The 14,869-nt window shown below is 44.6% G+C and overlaps 1 non-coding gene and 10 pseudogenes across 1 annotated transcript; all 11 read left to right on the forward strand.

Annotated features, from left to right (window-relative positions):
• The first annotated feature begins 5,100 nt into the window (after positions 1–5,100).
• LOC148256276 (5S ribosomal RNA) lies at positions 5,101–5,218 on the forward strand (annotated as a pseudogene).
• A 531-nt stretch (positions 5,219–5,749) lies between these two features.
• LOC148256277 (5S ribosomal RNA) lies at positions 5,750–5,868 on the forward strand (annotated as a pseudogene).
• Positions 5,869–7,048: 1,180 nt separating this feature from the next.
• Positions 7,049–7,166, forward strand: LOC148256278 (5S ribosomal RNA; annotated as a pseudogene).
• Positions 7,167–9,326: 2,160 nt separating this feature from the next.
• On the forward strand, positions 9,327–9,444 carry LOC148256279 (5S ribosomal RNA; annotated as a pseudogene).
• Positions 9,445–10,257: 813 nt separating this feature from the next.
• LOC148256280 (5S ribosomal RNA) lies at positions 10,258–10,376 on the forward strand (annotated as a pseudogene).
• Positions 10,377–11,708: 1,332 nt separating this feature from the next.
• Positions 11,709–11,827, forward strand: LOC148256281 (5S ribosomal RNA; annotated as a pseudogene).
• A 204-nt stretch (positions 11,828–12,031) lies between these two features.
• On the forward strand, positions 12,032–12,150 carry LOC148256282 (5S ribosomal RNA; annotated as a pseudogene).
• A 205-nt stretch (positions 12,151–12,355) lies between these two features.
• On the forward strand, positions 12,356–12,474 carry LOC148256283 (5S ribosomal RNA). Its single transcript, XR_015819818.1, has one exon. It is a non-coding gene; the product is annotated as a 5S ribosomal RNA (ribosomal RNA).
• Positions 12,475–12,890: 416 nt separating this feature from the next.
• LOC148256284 (5S ribosomal RNA) lies at positions 12,891–13,009 on the forward strand (annotated as a pseudogene).
• Positions 13,010–13,215: 206 nt separating this feature from the next.
• LOC148256285 (5S ribosomal RNA) lies at positions 13,216–13,334 on the forward strand (annotated as a pseudogene).
• A 195-nt stretch (positions 13,335–13,529) lies between these two features.
• On the forward strand, positions 13,530–13,648 carry LOC148256286 (5S ribosomal RNA; annotated as a pseudogene).
• Positions 13,649–14,869: the final 1,221 nt, after the last annotated feature.

Raw genomic sequence — 14,869 nt, forward strand, 5'->3', positions numbered from 1 at the left:
TACACCCCTTCTCCTTCCCCCTCCCCTCCCGTCATTTGTTTCATTGTACGCGCACCTCACCTCTGCATCTAATTCTAATATCAAACGAAATACCCCAGTGCATCCACTCATGCCCATATGAACGGATAGTGCAGCACCTCATTTTTTATTGTTCTACTATATAATATACTCGTAGACACTCTTATCATGTGATAGGCTTTAATTGAATGCGCGAAAAATATTAAACAAAATGCCCCGGTCTCGTTACTCACATTTACGAATGAACTGGTGGACCGTTGCTCCGGTCCCGTGTAATGTTTAACACCCAGTCTGAAAAAAGGATGCAACACGAGAGCCGAAAGCTTCCCAGGAGGTAATCCATCCTAGTACTACTCTCGCCCAAGCACGCATAACTGCAAAGTTCTGATGGGATCCAGTGAACTAGTGCTGGTATGATCGCACGCTTTCTTGTTTGCGCCGTAAATACATATGCCCCTTCTTCTTCCCTCTCCCCTCCCGTCATTTGATTCGCTGTGCGCGCACCTCACCTCTTCTTCTAGTTCTAATATTAAGTGAAATGTCCCGGTGCCTCGACTCATGCCCATATGAACGGAACACCCATCGCACCTCGTTTTTTATTGTTATATTATGTAAGGTTCTCTCAATGAAACTCTTATCACGTGATTGGTTTTAATTGAATGTGCAAAAAATATTAAGCAAAATGCCTCGACGGACCGTCGCTCCGGTCCCGCATAACATTTAACGCCCCATCTGTAGAAAGAAGGGTCAACATGAGCACTTCCAAGAAGGTCATGCATCCTAGTACTACTCTCGCCCAAGAACGCTTGACTGCAGAGTTCTGATGAGATCCGGTGAACTAGTGCTAGTATGATCACAATCGTTTTCGTTTGCGCTGCAAATACATATTCCCCATCCCCTTCCCTTTCCGTACCCATCATATATTTCGTTGTGGGAGCAACTCACCTCTGCTTCCAATTCTAATATCGAGTGAAATGCCTCGGCACCTCGACTCATGTCTATATGAAACACCCGCCGCACCTCCTTTTTCATTGTTCTACTATGTAAGATGCTCGCAATGACACTCTCAACACGTGATGGGCTTTAATTGAATGCACGAAAAATATTAAGCAAAATGTCCCGGCTCCGTGATTCACATTTGTGAATGAACCGTCAGACCGTCGCTCTGGTCTCGCGTAACATTTAATGCCCCGTCTACAAAAAGAATGGTGCAACACAAGTATTTCCCAAGAGGTCACCCATCCTTTCCCGTCATTTGTTTCGCTGTGTGCGAACTCACCTCTGTTTCTAGTTCTAATATCAAGCGAAATGCCAAGGCATCTTGACTCATGCCCAGATGAACAGACCGCCTGCCATAACTCTATTTTCATTGTTCTACTATGTAAGATAATCGTAATGACATTCTTATCTCGTGATGGACTATAAATGAATGCATGAAAAATATTAAGCAAAATGTCAAAATGCCACGACTCACACTGGCGGACTGTCGCTCTGGTCACGCGTAATATTAATGCCCCATCCATAAAAAGACGTGTAGAATACGAGGACTTCGTAGGAGGTCACCCATCCTAATACTACTTTCACCAGAGCACGCTTAATTGCGGTGTTCAACAGGATCCAATGCATTAGTGTTGGTATGATCGCACCCCTTCCATTTCGTGCTGCAAATACATATACCCCTTCTCCTTCCCTCCCCCCTCCTGGGAATCCTCGTGTTACACAAATTTTTTTACAGATGGGTTGTTCGACGTTACGCACGACTGGAACTATGGTCCGCTGGTTTATTCGCAAATGTGAGTCACGGCACCGGGGCATTTTACTTGATATTAGAACGAGAATGAGTGGTGCAGTGTGCAGAACAAATGACGGGAAGGGGGAGGGTAGGAGAATGAGTGTATGTATTTGAAGCACGGAATGAAATCGGTGCCATTAGAGCATTACTAATTCACTAGATCCCATCAGAACTCTGCAGTTAAGTGTCCTTGGGCGAGTGTAGTACTAGGAGTGGTGACCTCTCTAGAAGTCCTTGTGTTGTACCTAGTTTTTTCAGATGGGGCGTTCTATGTTACGTGCGACTGAAACTACGGTCTGCTGGTTTATTCGTAAATGTGAGTCACAGCATCAGAGCATTTTACTTGATATTAAAACGAAAAGGAGAGGTGCAGTGTGCACGCACAAGGAAACAAATGGCGGAAGGAGGGAGGGAAAGAGAAGGAGTGCATGTATTTACAGTACATAATGAAACAGGTGCCATCATACTAGCACTAATACACCGGATCCCATCTGAACTCTGCAGTTAAGTGTGCTTGGGCGAAAGTCATACTAGGATTTGTGACCTCCTGGGAAGTCCTTGTAATGCACCCATTTTTTTACAGATGGGTCGTTCGATGTTACACGCGAGTGGAACTATGGCCGCTGGTTTATTCACAAATGTGAGTCACGACGCCGAAGCATTTTACTTGATATTAGAATGAGAAAGAGAGGTGCAGTGTGCACGCACAAGGAAACAAATGACAGGAGGGGGGAGGGAAGGAGAAGGAGTGTATGTATTTGAAGCGCGGAATGAAATAGGTGTCATTATACCATCACTAATTCACCGGATCCCATCAGAACTCTGTAGTTAAATGTGCTTGGGCGAGTGTAGTACTAGGAGGGGAAGTCCTCGTGTTACACCCGTTTTTTTTCAGATGGGTCGTTCGATGTTACGCACGACTGAAACTATGGTCCGCTGGTTTATTCGCAAATGTGAGTGACGACACCAGAGTATTTTAGTTGATATTAGAACGAGAAGGAGAGGTGCAGTGTGCACGCACAAGGAAACAAAGGACGGAAGGGGGGAGGTAAAGAGAATGAGTGTATGTATTTCCAGTGCAAAATGAAACAAATGCTATTATACCATCACTAATTCACCGGATCCCATCAGAACTCTACAGTTAAGTGTGCTTGGGCGAGAGTAGTACTAGGATGGGTGACCTTTTAGAAAGTTCTCGTGTTTCACCTATTCTTTTGTAGATGGGTCGTTCGACATTACGCGCGACTGGAATTATGGTCCGCTGGTTTATTCGTAAATGTGAGTCACGACGCTGGGGTATTTTACTTGATATTAGAATGAGTGTATGTATTTGAAGCGCAGAATGAAACAGGTGTGATCATACTAGCACTAATGCACCGGATCCCATCAGGACTCCGCATTTAAGTTTTCTTGGGAGAGTAGTACTAGGATGGGTGACCTCCTCAGAAGTACTCGTGTTGCACCCATTTTTTTACAGATGGGTCACTCGATGTTACGCGCGACTGAAACTATTGTCTGCTGGTTTATTCGTAAATATGAGTCACGGCGCCGGGGCATTTTACTTGATATTAGAACGAGAAGCAGAGGTGCAGTGTGCACGTACAAGGAAACAAATGATGGGAGGGGGGAGAGAAGGAGAAAGAGTGTATGTAATTGCAGCACAGAATGAAACAGGTTCCATTATACCATCACTAATTCACCGAATCCCATCAGTACTCCGCATTTAAATGTGCTTGGGCGAGTGTAGTACTTGGAGTCGTGACCTCTTAGGAAGTCCTCATGTTGCACCTATTTTTTTTCAGATGGGGCATTCGACGTTTTATGCAATTGGAACTATACTCTGCTTGTTTACTCACAAATGTGAGTCAGGCACCGGGGCATTTTACTTGATATTAGAACGAGAAGAAGAGGTGCAATGTGCACCCACAAGGAAACAAATGACGGGTGGGGGAGGGAAGGAAAATGAGTGTAGGTATTTACAGAGCAGAATGAAACATGTGCCATTATACCATCACTAATTCACCTGATCCCATCAGAACTCTGCAGTTAGCTATGTTTGGGTGAGTGTAGTACTGGAAGTGGTGGCCTATTGGGAAGTCCTAGTGTTGCACCTATTTTTTTCAAATGGGGTATTCGACGTTACGCGCGACTGGAACTATGGTCCGCTGGTTTATTCGCAAATGTGAGTCAGAACGACGGAGCATTTTACTTGATATTAAAATGAGAAAGAGAGGTGCAGTGTGCACGCACAAGGAAAAAAATGAAAAGAGGGGGGAGGGAAGGAGAAGGAGTGTATGTGTTTGCTACGCGGAATGAAACAGGTGCAATTATACCATCACTAATTCACTCGATCTCGTCAGAACTCCGCAGTTATGTGTGCTTTGGTGAGAGTTGTACTAGGATGGGTGACTTTCTAGGAATCCTCGTGTTGTACCAATTTTTTTACAGACGGGTCATTCGACATTACGCACGACTGGAACTATGGTCTGCTGGTTTATTCGCAAATATGAGTCACGACAGCAGAGCATTTTACTTGATATTAGAACGACAAGGAGAGGTGCAGTGTGCCTGCACAAGGAAACAAATGACGAGATGGGGGAGGGAAGGAGAAGTAGTGTATGTATTTGCAGTGCGGAATAAAGAAGGTGCCATTAGACCATTACTAATTCACTGGATCCCATCATAACTCGACAGTTAAGTGTGCTTGGGCGAGTGTAGTACTAGGAGTGGTGACCTCCATGGAACTCCGCGTGTTGCACCCATTTTTTTGAAGATGGGTCTTTCGACGTTACGCCCGACTTGAACTATGGTCCGCCAGTTTATTCGCAAATGTGAGTGACGACGACGGAGCATTTTTCTTGATATTAGAACGAGAAGGAGAGTGCAGTGTGCACGCACAAAGAAACAAATGACGGAAGGGGGGAGGGAAAGAGAATGAGTGTATGTATTTGCAGCGTAGAATTAGACAGGTGCGGTCATACTAGCACTAATGCTCTGGATCCCATTAGAATTTCACAGTTAAGTGTGCTTGTGCGAGAGTAGTACTAGGATGGATGACCTTTTACGAAGTAATCGTGTTGCATAAATTTTTTTAGATGGGGCGTTCGACGTTACGCGCGACTGGAACTATGTTCAGCTGGTTTATTCGCAAATGTGAGTTAAGGCACCGAGGCATTTTACTTGATATTAGAACGAGAAGTAGAGGCGCAGTGTGCACGCACAAGGAAATAAATGATGTGAGGGGGGTGGGAAGGAGAAGGAGTGTATGTATTTGTAGCGCGGAATAAAACATTTACGATCATACAGCACTAATGCACCAGATCCCATCAGAACTCTGTAGTTAAGTGTGCTTTGGTGAGAGTAGTACCAGAATCGGTGACCTTCTGGGAAGTCCTCGTGTTGCACCTATTTTTTTACAGATGGGTCATTCATCGTTACGCGCGATTAGAACTATGGTCCACTGGTTTATTTGCAAATGTGAGTCACGGCACCAGGGCATTTTACTTGATATTAGAATGAAAAGGAGAGGTGCAGTATGCACGCAGAAGGAAACAACTGACGAGAGGGGGGAAGGAAGGAGAAGGAGTGTATGTATTTGCAGCGCGTAATGAAACAAGTGCCATTATACCATCACTAATTCACCAGATCCCATCAAAACTCCACAGTTATGTGTGCTTGGGCGCGAGTAGTACTAGGATGGGTGACCTCCTTGGAAGTACTCGTGTTGCACCCATTTTTTTGCAGATGGGTCGTTCGACGGTACGCGCCACTGGAACTATGTTCTGCTGGTTTATTCGCAAATGTAAGTCATGGCACCAAGGCATTTTACTTGATATTAGAATGAGAAGGAGAGGTGTAGTGTGTATGCACATGGAAAACAATGATAGAAGGGGGGAGGAAAGGAGAATGAGTGTATGTATTTGTAGTGCGAAATCAAACAGGTGCGATCATTCCAGCACTAATACACCGGATCCGATCAGAACTCTGTAGTTATGTGTGCTTGGGCAAAAGTAGTACTATGACGGGTGACCTCTTGGGAAGTACTCGTGTTGCACCCGTCTTTTTTTAATACTTTTCGTACATCCATTTATAATCCACCACGTGATAAGAGTGTCATTACTAGTATCGTAAATAATAGAACAAGTAAAACAGAGGTGCGGCTGGCAGTCTGTTCATCTGGGCGTGAGTCAAGGCAACTGGGCATTTTATTTGATATTACGACTAAAAGTAGAGTTGCGGTGTCCACACAGAGTGAAACAAATGATGGGGAGGGGGAGGGAAAGAGAAGGGGTATATGTATTTGAAGTGAGGAATAGAACGGGTGGGATCATACTAGCACTAGTGCATCGTATCCTATTATAATCTATAGTTAAGCGTGTTTGGGTGAGAGTAGTACTAGGATGAGTGATCTCCTGAGAAGTGCTTGTGTTGCACCCGTCTTTTTTTGGACAGGGCATCAAATGTTACGCGCGACCGAAGCCATAATCTGCTGGTTCATTTGCTGGTGTGAGTGGCCACGCCGGGGTATTTTGCTTACTTTTTTTGTGCACTCATTTATAGTCTACCACGTGATAAGAGAGTCATTACGAGCATCTTAGATAGTAGAAGAACGATAAAAAACGTGTGGCGGGTGGTCCTTTAATCTGGGCATAAGTCGAGGCACTAGGGCATTTTACTTGATATTAGAACTAGAAACAGAGATGCAGTGTTCGTGCAGTGAAAAAAATGACAGGAGAGGGGAGGAAAAGAGAAGGGGTATATATATTTGCAATGTGGAATGGAAGGGGTGCGATCATACCAGCACTAATGCATCGGATCCCATCAAACTATGCAGTTAAGCATGCTTGGGCGAGAGTAGTACGAGGATCGGTAACCTCCTGAGAAGTCCTCGTGTTGCACTGTCTTTTTATAAACGGGGCGTAAAACGAAACATGTGATCGGAGCCACAATCCCTGGCGTGAGTCGCGTCGCTAAAAAATTTTGCTTACTATTTTTTCGTGCATTCATTTATAGTTTACCACATGATAAGAGTGTCATTACGAGTATCTTACATAGTAGAATAAAAAAAAATGAGGAAGGGAGGGCGGTCCTTTCTTCTGGCGTGAGTCAAGGTGTCGGGGCATTTCACTTGATATTAGAACTATAAACAGAAGTGCGATGTGTGCGCACAGCGAAAAAAATGACGGGTGGGGGGAGGGAAGGGGAAAGGGTATATGTATTTGCAGCGCGGAATGGAAGGGGTGCAATCATACTAGCATTAATACATCAGATCCTATCGAACTCTGTAGTTAAGCGTGCTTGGGCGAGAGTAGTACTAGAATGGGTGACCTCTTTGAAAGTTCTCTTATTGCACCCGTCTTTTTATAGACAGGGCGTCAAACATTACGCACGATCGGACCCACAGTCCGCCGGCATGAGCGACGACGTTGAAACATTTTATTTAATATTTTACGTGCACTTATTTGTTGTCCACCACGTGATAAGAGTCTCATTACGAGAGTCTTACATAGTATAACAACAAAAAATGAGGTGCAAGGGGCTTCCGTTCTTCTGGGCGTGAGTCCAAGCGACATGGCATTTCGCTCTATATTAGAATTAGAAGCAGAGATGTGGTATGCCCGTATAGAAAAATAAATGATGGGAGGGGGGAGGGAAGGAGAAGGGCTATATGTATTTGCAATGGGGAATGGGACAGTTGCGATTATACAAACACTAATGCATAGAATCCTATGAGAACTCTGTAGTCAAGCGTGCTTGGGCGAGATTAGTTCTAGGATGGGTGACCTCTTGAAAAGTCCTCGTGTTGAACCCGTCTTTTTGTAGATGGGGTGTTAAACGTTAAGTGCGATTGGAGCCACAGTCTGCCGGTGTGAGTCGCAAGGCCTGAAAATTTTGCTTAATATTTTTCGTCCATTCATTTATAGTCCACCACGTGATAAGAGTGTCATTACGAGTATCTTACATAGTATAACAATGAAAAATGAGGTACGGCGGGCGATCCATTCATCTTAGCGTGAATCGAGGTGCTGTGGTCTTTCGCTTAATATTAGAACTAGAAACAGAGATGTGGTGTGTGCGTACAATGAAACAAATGACGGGAGGGGGGAGGGAAAAAGAAGGGGTATATGTACTTGCAGCGTGGAATTGAAGGGGTGTGATCATACCAGTACTAATGCACTAGATCCCATCGATTTTGGTAGTTAAGTTAGTTTGGGCGGAAGTAGTACTAGGATGGGTGACCTCCTAAAAAGTTCTAATGTTCCACTCGTTTTTTTACTGACGGGACGTTAAACATTATGCGCGATCAAAGCCATTGTCCCTTGGAGTGAGTCGCAATGCCAAGATATTTTTTTTAATATTTTTTGTGCATTCATTTATAGTTCGCCATGTGATAAGAGTGTCATTACGAGCATTTTACATAGTAGAATAACCAAAAATGAGGTGCAAGGGGTAATCCGTTCATCTGGGCGTGAGTCGAGGTGCCGGAGCATTTTGCTCTATATTAGAACTATAAGCAGAGGTGCGGTGTTCGCGCATAGCGAAACAAATAACAGGGGGAGAGGGAGGGAGAAGGGGTATATGTATTTGTAGCGCAAAATAGAAGAGGTGCGATCATACTAGCACTAATGCACCGGATCCAATCGAACTCTGTAGTTGAGCATGTTTTGGCGAGAGTAGTACTAGGATGGGTTATCTTTTAGAAAGTCCTCGTGTTCTGCCTATCTTTTTACAGATGGGGTGTTAAACGTTATGTGCAATAGGAGCCATAGTCCGCCGGCATGAGTCGTGGCGCCAGAATATTTTGCTTAATATTTTTTGTGCATTCATTTATAGTCCACCACGTGATAAGATTGTCATTACGAGCATCTTACATCGTAGAACAATGAAAAATGAGGTACGACAGGCGGTCCATTTATCTAGGCGTGAGTCGAGGTGCCCAGATATTTCACTTGATATTAGAACTAGAAATAGAGGTATAGTCTGCATGTACAGTGAAACAAACGACAGGAGGGGGGAGGGAAGGAGAAGGGGTATATGTATTTGCAGCACGAAATGGAAGGGGTGCGATTATACCAACACTAATGCATCGGATCCTGTCGAACTCCGTAGTTAAGTGTGCTATGGTGAAAGCAGTATTAGGATGGGTGACCTCCTACGAAGTCCTCGTGTTCCACCCATCTTTTTATGGACGGGGCGTTAAATGTTACGGGTGACCGGAGCGACAGTCCGCAAGTGTGAGTCGCGGCATTTGGACATTTTGCTTAATATTTTTCATGCATTCATTTATAGTCCATCACGAGATAAGAATGTCATTACGATTATCTTACGTAGTAGAATAATGAAAATAGAGTTGTGGTGGGCGGTCTGTTCATCTGGGCATGAGTAGAGATGCCTTGGCATTTCGCTTGATATTAGAACTACAAACAGAGGTGCGGTGTGTGTGCACAACAAAATAAATAATGAGAGGGGAGAGGGAAGGAGAAGTGGTATATGTATTTGCAACGTGGAATGGAATGTGTGCGATCATACCAGCACTAATGCATCAGATCCCATCGAACTTTGTAGTTAATCGTGCTTGGGCGAGAGTAGTACTAGGATGGGTGATCTCCTAGGAAGTTCTCATTTTGCACCCTTCTTTTTGCAGATGGGGCGTTAAATGTTACGCGGGACTAGAGCGATAGTCGCCGGTTAATTCACAAATGTAAGTCACGGTGCCGGAGTATTTTGCTTAATATTATTCGTGCATTCAATTATAGCCCACCACGTGATAAGATTATTATTACGAGCATCTTACATAGTAGAACAACAAAAAAGGAGGTGCGGTGGGTATTCTGTTCATATAGACATGAGTCAAGGCACCGGGGCATTTCGCTCGATATTTGAACTAGAAGTAAAGGTGCGTTGCGCACACAGCGAAACAAATGACGGGAAGGGAGAGGGAAGGAGAAGGGATATATGTCTTTGCGGCACAAATTAGAAGGGGTGCGATCATACCAGCACTAGTTCACAGGATCCATCAGAACTCTATAGTTAAGCGTACTTGGGCGAGAGTAGTTCTACGATAGGTGACCTCTTGGGAAGCATTCGTGATGCTCCTTTTTTTTTGCAGACGGGGCGTTAAATGTTACGCAGGACTGGAGCGACGATCCGCCTGTTTATTCGTAAACGTGAGTCACGGTGCCGAGACATTTTGCTCAATACTTTTCTTGCATTCAATTAAAACTCATCACGTGATGAGAGTGTCATTGCGAGCATCTTAAATAGTAGAACAACGAAAAATAAGGTGCGGTGGGCGATCTGTTCATATGGGCATTAGTCGAGGTGCTAGAGCATTTCGCTCGATATTAGAACTAGAAGCAGAGGTGAGTTGCGGCCACAGCGAAACAAATGATGGGAAGAGAGAGGAAAGGAGAAGTGGCATATGTCTTTACGGCGCAAATTTGAAGGGGTGCGATTATACCTGCACTAGTTCACCGGATCCCATCAGAACTCCACAGTCAAGTGTGCTTGGGCGAGAACAGTAGTAGGATGGGTGACCTCTTGGGAAGTACTTGTGTTGTACCCTTCTTTTTGTAGACGGGGCATTAAATATTACACAGGACTAGAGTAACAGTCCAGCAATTCATTCATAAACATAAGTCAAGGTGCCGGGACATTTTGCTTAATATTTTTCGTGCATTCAATTAAAGTCCATCACGTGTTGAGAGTGTCATTGCGAGCATCTTACATAGTAGAACAATGAAAAAGGAGGTATGACGGGTGTTTCATATAGACATGAGTCGAGGCACCGGGGTATTTCGCTCGATATTACAACTAGAAATAGAGGTGAGTTGCGCCCACCGCGAAATAAATGATGGGAAGGGAGAGGGAAGGGGAAGGGATATATGTATTTGTGGCGCAAACTAAAACGATTGCGATCATACCAACACTAGTTCATCGGATCCCATCAGAACCCAGCAGTTAAGTGTTCTTGGCAAGAGTAGTACTAGGATGCGTGACCTTCTGGGAAGTGCTCGTGTTGCACCTTTCTTTCTACAGATAGGGTGTTAAATGTTACGCGGGACCGGAGCGACGGTTTGCGGGGCATTTTGCTTAATATTTTTTGCACATTTAATTAAAACCAATTACTCGATAAGAGTGTAATTGTGAGCACCTTACATAATATAACAACAAAAAACGAGGTACGGTGGGCGATCCGTTCATATGGCCATGAGTCAAGGCACCGGGGCATTTCGTTTAACATTAAAACTAGAAGAAGAGGTGAGGTGCACGCACAGCGAATCAAATGACGGGAGGGGAGAGGGAAGGAAAAGGGGCATATGTATTTTGGCGCAAACAAGAAAGCGTGCGATCATACTAGCACTAGTTCATCGAATCCCATCAGAACTCTGCAGTTATGCGTGCTTGGGCCAGAGTAGTACTAGGATGGATTACCTCCTGGGAAGCTCTCGACTCTCGTGTTGCATCCTTCTTTTTTCAGACTGGGCGTTAAACGTTATGAGGGACCGGAGCGACGGACCACCGGTTCATTCGCAAACGTGAGTAACGGTGTCGGAGCATTTTGTTTAATATTTTTCGCACATTCAATTAAATCCCATCACGTTATAAGAGTGTCTGCGAGCATATTACATAGTAGAAAAACAAAAAAAGAGAAGCAGTGGTGACCTCATGGGAAGTCCTTGTGTTGCACATATTTTTTTCAGATGGGGAGTTCGACGTTACGCGTGGTTTAAACTATGGTCCGCTGATTTATTCGCAAATGTAAGTCACGGCACTGAGGTATTTTACTTGATATTAAAACGAGAAGGAGAGGTGCAGTGTGCACGTAGAAGGAAACAAATGACGGGAGGGGGAGGGAAGGAGAAAGAGTGTATGTATTTGCAGTGCAGAATAAAACAGGTGCGATCATACCAGTACTAATGCACCGGATCCTATCAGAACTCTGCAGTTAAGTGTGCTTGGGTCATAGTAGTACTAGGATGGGTGAACTCCTGGGAAGTCCTCGTGTTGCACCCATATTTTTACAGATGGGTCATTCGACGTTACGCATGACTGGTACTATGGTCCGCTAGTTTATTCACAAATATGAGTTACGTCGCCAGGGCATTTTACTTGATATTAGAACGAGAAGTAGAGGTGCAGTGTTCACGCACACGGAAACAAATGACGGGAGGGGGTGGAAATAGAAGGAGTGTATGTATTTGCAACGCAAAATGAAACAGGTGCGATCATACCAACACTAATGCACCGGATCCCATCAAAACTCCGCAGTTAAGTGTGCTTGGGCGAGAGTAGTACTAGGATGGGTGACCTCCTAGGAAGTTCTCGTGTTGCACCTATTTTTTTGCAGATGGGTCCTATGATGTTATGCGCAACTGGAACTATGGTCCGCTAGTTTATTCATAAATGTGAATCACAGCGCTGGGGCATTTTACTTGATATTAGAACGAGAAGGAGATGTGCAGTGTGTGCACACAAGGAAACAATGACGGGATGGGGGAGGGATGGAGAAGGTGTGTATGTATTTACAGCGCAGAATCAAAAAGGTGCGATCATACCAGCACAAATGCACCGGATCCCATCAGAACTCCGCAGCTAAGTTTGCTTGGGCGAGAGTAGTACTAAGATGGATGATCTCCTGCGAAGTTCTCGTGTTGCACCTTTTTTTTTTGCAGACGGGGCATTAAACATTCAACTGGACTAGAGCGATGGTCCGCCGGTTCATTTGCAAATGTGAGTCACGGCACCAGAGCATTTTTCTTAATATTTTTCCAGCATTCAATTGAAGCCCATCACATGATGAGAGTGTCATTGGGAGCATCTTAAATAGTAGAACAACAAAAAACGAGAAGTGGCGGGCGAGCCGTTCATATGGGCATGATTCGAGATGGGTCATTTGACATTATACGCGACTGGAACTATGGTCCGCTGGTTTAATCGCAAATGTGAGTCATGGCACCGGAGCATTTTACTTGATATTAGAACGAGAAGGAGAGGTACGGTATGCACGCACAAGGAAACAAATGACGGCAGGGGGGAGGGAAGGAGGAGTGTATGTATTTGCAGTGCGAAATAAAATAAGTGTGATCATACCAGCACTAATGCACCGGATCCCATCAGAACTCCGTAATTAAGTGTGCTTGGACGAAAGTAGTACTAGGATGGGTGACCTCTTGGGAAGTACTCGTGTTGTACATATTTTTTTGCAGATGGGTCATTCGACGTTATACGCGACTAGAACTATGGTCTGCTGGTTTTTTCACAAATGTGAGTCACGGTGCCGAGGTATTTTACTTGATATTAGAATGAGAAAGAGAGGTGCAGTGTGCACGCACATGGAAACAAATGACAGAAGGGGGGAGGGAAGGAGAAGGAGTGTATGTATTTACAGTGCGTAATCAAACAGGTGCGATTATACCAGCACTAATGCACTGGATCTGATCAGAACTCCGCAGTTAAATGTGCTTGGGTGAGAGTAGTACTAGGATAGGTGACCTTCTGGGAAGTACTCGTGTTGCACCGATTTTTTTACAGATGGGTCGTTCGATTTTACACACAACTGGAACTATGGTCCGCTGGTTTATCCCCAAATGTGAGTCACTGGGCCGGAGCATTTTACTTGATATTAGAAGGAGAAAGAAAGGTGCAGTGTGCACGCACAAGGAAACAAATGATGGGAAGGAGAAGGAGTGTATGTATTTACAGCATGGAATGAAACTGGTGCGATCATACCAGCACTAATGCACCAAATCCCATCAAAACTCTGCAGTCAAGAATTCTCGGGCGAGAGTAGTACTAGGATGGGTGACCTCCTGGGAAGTCCTCGTGTTGCACCCGTTACTTTTTAAATATTTTTAGTGCATCCATTTATTGTACATCACGTGATAAGAGTGTCATTACGAGCATCGTAAATAATAGAACAAGCAAAACAGAGGTGCGGCGGGCGGTCCGCTCATCTGGGCGTAAGTCGAGGCAATTGGGCATTTTGCTTGATATTTCAACTAGAAGTAGAGGTGCGGTGTCCACAGAGAGCGAAACAAGTGATGGGAGGGGGGAGTGAAAGAGAAGGGGTATATGTATTTGAAATGAGGAATAGAACGGGTGGGATCATACTAGCACTAATGCATCGTATCCCATCATAATCTGCAGTTAAGCGTGTTTGGGCGAGAGTAGTACTAGGATGAGTGACCTTCTTGGATGTGCTTGTGTTGCACCCATCTTTTTGCGGACAGGGCAGTAAACGTTTCGCGCGACCGGAGCCATAGTCCGCTGGTTCATTTGCCGGCGTGAGTCGCTGCGCCGGGGCATTTTGCTTACTTTTTTTTGTTCACTCATTTATAGGCCACCACGTGATAAGAGAGTCATTACGAGTATCTTACATAGTAGAACAACGAAAAAAAAAGGTGTGGCAGGTGGTCCTTTAATCTGGGCAGTGGAGGCGCTGTGGCATTTTACTTGATATTAGAACTAGAAATAGAGATGCAGTGTGCGCTCACAGAGAAAAAAATGATGGGAGAGGGGAGGAAAAGAGAAGGGGTATATGTATTTGCAATGCGGAATGGAAGGTGTGCGATCATACCAGCACTAATGCACCAGATCCCATCGAACTATACAGTTAAGCATGCTTGGGCCAGAGTAGTACTAGGATCGGTAACCTCCTGAGAAGTCCTCATGTTGAACTATTTTGCTTACTATTTTTGTGTGCATTCATTTATAGTTTACCACATGATAAGAGTGTCATTATGAGCATCTTACGTAGTAGAATAAAGAAAAATAAGGTACAGCAGGCAGTCCTTTTTACTGGCGTGAGTCGAGGTGTCGGGGCATTTCGTTTGATATTAGAACTATAAACAGAGGCGTGGTGTGCATGCACAGCGAAAAAAATGACGGGTGGGGGGAGGGAAGGGGAAGGGGTATATGCATTTGCAGCGCGAAATAGAAGGGGTGCAATCATACTAGCATTAATGCATTGGATCCCATCGAACTCCGTAGTTAAGCGTGTTTGGGCGAGAGTAATACTAGGATGGGTGACCTCTTTGGAAGTTCTCTTGTTTCACC

The sequence above is a fragment of the Carica papaya genome, chromosome 5 (assembly GCF_054855325.1).
Source record: "Carica papaya isolate Zhongbai chromosome 5, ASM5485532v1, whole genome shotgun sequence".
Taxonomy (NCBI): Eukaryota; Viridiplantae; Streptophyta; class Magnoliopsida; order Brassicales; family Caricaceae; genus Carica; species Carica papaya.